The following is a 6,000-nucleotide window of genomic DNA, read 5'->3' as shown; positions in this document are numbered from 1 at the left end:
CTGGTGGTTTGAAGCTGGAACCAAGTCTAAATTTTGAGTTTCATGAGTTTTGAATGTCAGAGACCAAAAAAGCGTTTTTCTCAGCGAGAGAAGTGAAAAAGTGACAATATGTGAATTTTCAGCACTGCGTTCAATTTTCAGCCTTATTAGCTTTGGAACAGCATAGAAATGCTGAGATGCAGTAGTTCTGGTGGTTTGAAGCTGGAACCAAGTCTAAATTTTGAGTTTCATGAGTTTTGAATGTCAGAGACCAAAAAAGCGTTTTCTCAGCGAGAGAAGTGAAAAAGTGACAATATGTGAATTTTCAGCACTGCGTTCAATTTTCAGCCTTATTAGCTTTGGAACAGCATAGAAATGCTGAGATGCAGTAGTTCTGGTGGTTTGAAGCTGGAACCAAGTCTAAATTTTGAGTTTCATGAGTTTTGAATGTCAGAGACCAAAAAAGCGTTTTCTCAGCGAGAGAAGTGAAAAAGTGACAATATGTGAATTTTCAGCACTGCGTTCAATTTTCAGCCTTATTAGCTTTGGAACAGCATAGAAATGCTGAGATGCAGTAGTTCTGGTGGTTTGAAGCTGGAACCAAGTCTAAATTTTGAGTTTCATGAGTTTTGAATGTCAGAGACCAAAAAAGCGTTTTCTCAGCGAGAGAAGTGAAAAAGTGACAATATGTGAATTTTCAGCACTGCGTTCAATTTTCAGCCTTATTAGCTTTGGAACAGCATAGAAATGCTGAGATGCAGTAGTTCTGGTGGTTTGAAGCTGGAACCAAGTCTAAATTTTGAGTTTCATGAGTTTTGAATGTCAGAGACCAAAAAAGCGTTTTCTCAGCGAGAGAAGTGAAAAAGTGACAATATGTGAATTTTCAGCACTGCGTTCAATTTTCAGCCTTATTAGCTTTGGAACAGCATAGAAATGCTGAGATGCAGTAGTTCTGGTGGTTTGAAGCTGGAACCAAGTCTAAATTTTGAGTTTCATGAGTTTTGAATGTCAGAGACCAAAAAAGCGTTTTCTCAGCGAGAGAAGTGAAAAAGTGACAATATGTGAATTTTCAGCACTGCGTTCAATTTTCAGCCTTATTAGCTTTGGAACAGCATAGAAATGCTGAGATGCAGTAGTTCTGGTGGTTTGAAGCTGGAACCAAGTCTAAATTTTGAGTTTCATGAGTTTTGAATGTCAGAGACCAAAAAAGCGTTTTCTCAGCGAGAGAAGTGAAAAAGTGACAATATGTGAATTTTCAGCACTGCGTTCAATTTTCAGCCTTATTAGCTTTGGAACAGCATAGAAATGCTGAGATGCAGTAGTTCTGGTGGTTTGAAGCTGGAACCAAGTCTAAATTTTGAGTTTCATGAGTTTTGAATGTCAGAGACCAAAAAAAGCGTTTTCTCAGCGAGAGAAGTGAAAAAGTGACAATATGGGAATTTTCAGCACTGCGTTCAATTTTCAGCCTTATTAGCTTTGGAACAGCATAGAAATGCTGAGATGCAGTAGTTCTGGTGGTTTGAAGCTGGAACCAAGTCTAAATTTTGAGTTTCATGAGTTTTGAATGTCAGAGACCAAAAAAGCGTTTTCTCAGCGAGAGAAGTGAAAAAGTGACAATATGTGAATTTTCAGCACTGCGTTCAATTTTCAGCCTTATTAGCTTTGGAACAGCATAGAAATGCTGAGATGCAGTAGTTCTGGTGGTTTGAAGCTGGAACCAAGTCTAAATTTTGAGTTTCATGAGTTTTGAATGTCAGAGACCAAAAAAGCGTTTTCTCAGCGAGAGAAGTGAAAAAGTGACAATATGTGAATTTTCAGCACTGCGTTCAATTTTCAGCCTTATTAGCTTTGGAACAGCATAGAAATGCTGAGATGCAGTAGTTCTGGTGGTTTGAAGCTGGAACCAAGTCTAAATTTTGAGTTTCATGAGTTTTGAATGTCAGAGACCAAAAAAGCGTTTTCTCAGCGAGAGAAGTGAAAAAGTGACAATATGTGAATTTTCAGCACTGCGTTCAATTTTCAGCCTTATTAGCTTTGGAACAGCATAGAAATGCTGAGATGCAGTAGTTCTGGTGGTTTGAAGCTGGAACCAAGTCTAAATTTTGAGTTTCATGAGTTTTGAATGTCAGAGACCAAAAAAGCGTTTTCTCAGCGAGAGAAGTGAAAAAGTGACAATATGTGAATTTTCAGCACTGCGTTCAATTTTCAGCCTTATTAGCTTTGGAACAGCATAGAAATGCTGAGATGCAGTAGTTCTGGTGGTTTGAAGCTGGAACCAAGTCTAAATTTTGAGTTTCATGAGTTTTGAATGTCAGAGACCAAAAAAGCGTTTTCTCAGCGAGAGAAGTGAAAAAGTGACAATATGTGAATTTTCAGCACTGCGTTCAATTTTCAGCCTTATTAGCTTTGGAACAGCATAGAAATGCTGAGATGCAGTAGTTCTGGTGGTTTGAAGCTGGAACCAAGTCTAAATTTTGAGTTTCATGAGTTTTGAATGTCAGAGACCAAAAAAGCGTTTTCTCAGCGAGAGAAGTGAAAAAGTGACAATATGTGAATTTTCAGCACTGCGTTCAATTTTCAGCCTTATTAGCTTTGGAACAGCATAGAAATGCTGAGATGCAGTAGTTCTGGTGGTTTGAAGCTGGAACCAAGTCTAAATTTTGAGTTTCATGAGTTTTGAATGTCAGAGACCAAAAAAGCGTTTTCTCAGCGAGAGAAGTGAAAAAGTGACAATATGTGAATTTTCAGCACTGCGTTCAATTTTCAGCCTTATTAGCTTTGGAACAGCATAGAAATGCTGAGATGCAGTAGTTCTGGTGGTTTGAAGCTGGAACCAAGTCTAAATTTTGAGTTTCATGAGTTTTGAATGTCAGAGACCAAAAAAGCGTTTTCTCAGCGAGAGAAGTGAAAAAGTGACAATATGTGAATTTTCAGCACTGCGTTCAATTTTCAGCCTTATTAGCTTTGGAACAGCATAGAAATGCTGAGATGCAGTAGTTCTGGTGGTTTGAAGCTGGAACCAAGTCTAAATTTTGAGTTTCATGAGTTTTGAATGTCAGAGACCAAAAAAGCGTTTTCTCAGCGAGAGAAGTGAAAAAGTGACAATATGTGAATTTTCAGCACTGCGTTCAATTTTCAGCCTTATTAGCTTTGGAACAGCATAGAAATGCTGAGATGCAGTAGTTCTGGTGGTTTGAAGCTGGAACCAAGTCTAAATTTTGAGTTTCATGAGTTTTGAATGTCAGAGACCAAAAAAGCGTTTTCTCAGCGAGAGAAGTGAAAAAGTGACAATATGTGAATTTTCAGCACTGCGTTCAATTTTCAGCCTTATTAGCTTTGGAACAGCATAGAAATGCTGAGATGCAGTAGTTCTGGTGGTTTGAAGCTGGAACCAAGTCTAAATTTTGAGTTTCATGAGTTTTGAATGTCAGAGACCAAAAAAGCGTTTTCTCAGCGAGAGAAGTGAAAAAGTGACAATATGTGAATTTTCAGCACTGCGTTCAATTTTCAGCCTTATTAGCTTTGGAACAGCATAGAAATGCTGAGATGCAGTAGTTCTGGTGGTTTGAAGCTGGAACCAAGTCTAAATTTTGAGTTTCATGAGTTTTGAATGTCAGAGACCAAAAAAGCGTTTTCTCAGCGAGAGAAGTGAAAAAGTGACAATATGTGAATTTTCAGCACTGCGTTCAATTTTCAGCCTTATTAGCTTTGGAACAGCATAGAAATGCTGAGATGCAGTAGTTCTGGTGGTTTGAAGCTGGAACCAAGTCTAAATTTTGAGTTTCATGAGTTTTGAATGTCAGAGACCAAAAAAGCGTTTTCTCAGCGAGAGAAGTGAAAAAGTGACAATATGTGAATTTTCAGCACTGCGTTCAATTTTCAGCCTTATTAGCTTTGGAACAGCATAGAAATGCTGAGATGCAGTAGTTCTGGTGGTTTGAAGCTGGAACCAAGTCTAAATTTTGAGTTTCATGAGTTTTGAATGTCAGAGACCAAAAAAGCGTTTTCTCAGCGAGAGAAGTGAAAAAGTGACAATATGTGAATTTTCAGCACTGCGTTCAATTTTCAGCCTTATTAGCTTTGGAACAGCATAGAAATGCTGAGATGCAGTAGTTCTGGTGGTTTGAAGCTGGAACCAAGTCTAAATTTTGAGTTTCATGAGTTTTGAATGTCAGAGACCAAAAAAGCTTTCTCAGCGAGAGAAGTGAAAAAGTGACAATATGTGAATTTTCAGCACTGCGTTCAATTTTCAGCCTTATTAGCTTTGGAACAGCATAGAAATGCTGAGATGCAGTAGTTCTGGTGGTTTGAAGCTGGAACCAAGTCTAAATTTTGAGTTTCATGAGTTTTGAATGTCAGAGACCAAAAAAGCGTTTTCTCAGCGAGAGAAGTGAAAAAGTGACAATATGTGAATTTTCAGCACTGCGTTCAATTTTCAGCCTTATTAGCTTTGGAACAGCATAGAAATGCTGAGATGCAGTAGTTCTGGTGGTTTGAAGCTGGAACCAAGTCTAAATTTTGAGTTTCATGAGTTTTGAATGTCAGAGACCAAAAAAGCGTTTTCTCAGCGAGAGAAGTGAAAAAGTGACAATATGTGAATTTTCAGCACTGCGTTCAATTTTCAGCCTTATTAGCTTTGGAACAGCATAGAAATGCTGAGATGCAGTAGTTCTGGTGGTTTGAAGCTGGAACCAAGTCTAAATTTTGAGTTTCATGAGTTTTGAATGTCAGAGACCAAAAAAGCGTTTTCTCAGCGAGAGAAGTGAAAAAGTGACAATATGTGAATTTTCAGCACTGCGTTCAATTTTCAGCCTTATTAGCTTTGGAACAGCATAGAAATGCTGAGATGCAGTAGTTCTGGTGGTTTGAAGCTGGAACCAAGTCTAAATTTTGAGTTTCATGAGTTTTGAATGTCAGAGACCAAAAAAGCGTTTTCTCAGCGAGAGAAGTGAAAAAGTGACAATATGGGAATTTTCAGCACTGCGTTCAATTTTCAGCCTTATTAGCTTTGGAACAGCATAGAAATGCTGAGATGCAGTAGTTCTGGTGGTTTGAAGCTGGAACCAAGTCTAAATTTTGAGTTTCATGAGTTTTGAATGTCAGAGACCAAAAAAGCGTTTTCTCAGCGAGAGAAGTGAAAAAGTGACAATATGTGAATTTTCAGCACTGCGTTCAATTTTCAGCCTTATTAGCTTTGGAACAGCATAGAAATGCTGAGATGCAGTAGTTCTGGTGGTTTGAAGCTGGAACCAAGTCTAAATTTTGAGTTTCATGAGTTTTGAATGTCAGAGACCAAAAAAGCGTTTTCTCAGCGAGAGAAGTGAAAAAGTGACAATATGTGAATTTTCAGCACTGCGTTCAATTTTCAGCCTTATTAGCTTTGGAACAGCATAGAAATGCTGAGATGCAGTAGTTCTGGTGGTTTGAAGCTGGAACCAAGTCTAAATTTTGAGTTTCATGAGTTTTGAATGTCAGAGACCAAAAAAGCGTTTTCTCAGCGAGAGAAGTGAAAAAGTGACAATATGTGAATTTTCAGCACTGCGTTCAATTTTCAGCCTTATTAGCTTTGGAACAGCATAGAAATGCTGTTCTTGCAGTAGTTCTGGTGGTTTGAAGCTGGAACCAAGTCTAAATTTTGAGTTTCATGAGTTTTGAATGTCAGAGACCAAAAAAGCGTTTTCTCAGCGAGAGAAGTGAAAAAGTGACAATATGTGAATTTTCAGCACTGCGTTCAATTTTCAGCCTTATTAGCTTTGGAACAGCATAGAAATGCTGAGATGCAGTAGTTCTGGTGGTTTGAAGCTGGAACCAAGTCTAAATTTTGAGTTTCATGAGTTTTGAATGTCAGAGACCAAAAAAGCGTTTTCTCAGCGAGAGAAGTGAAAAAGTGACAATATGTGAATTTTCAGCACTGCGTTCAATTTTCAGCCTTATTAGCTTTGGAACAGCATAGAAATGCTGAGATGCAGTAGTTCTGGTGGTTTGAAGCTGGAACCAAGTCTAAATTTTGAGTTTCATGAG

Source organism: Xiphophorus couchianus, chromosome 17 (assembly GCF_001444195.1).
Source record: "Xiphophorus couchianus chromosome 17, X_couchianus-1.0, whole genome shotgun sequence".
Taxonomy (NCBI): Eukaryota; Metazoa; Chordata; class Actinopteri; order Cyprinodontiformes; family Poeciliidae; genus Xiphophorus; species Xiphophorus couchianus.
The sequence above is the reverse complement of the archived record's forward strand: the minus strand, read 5'-3'. Positions refer to the sequence as shown.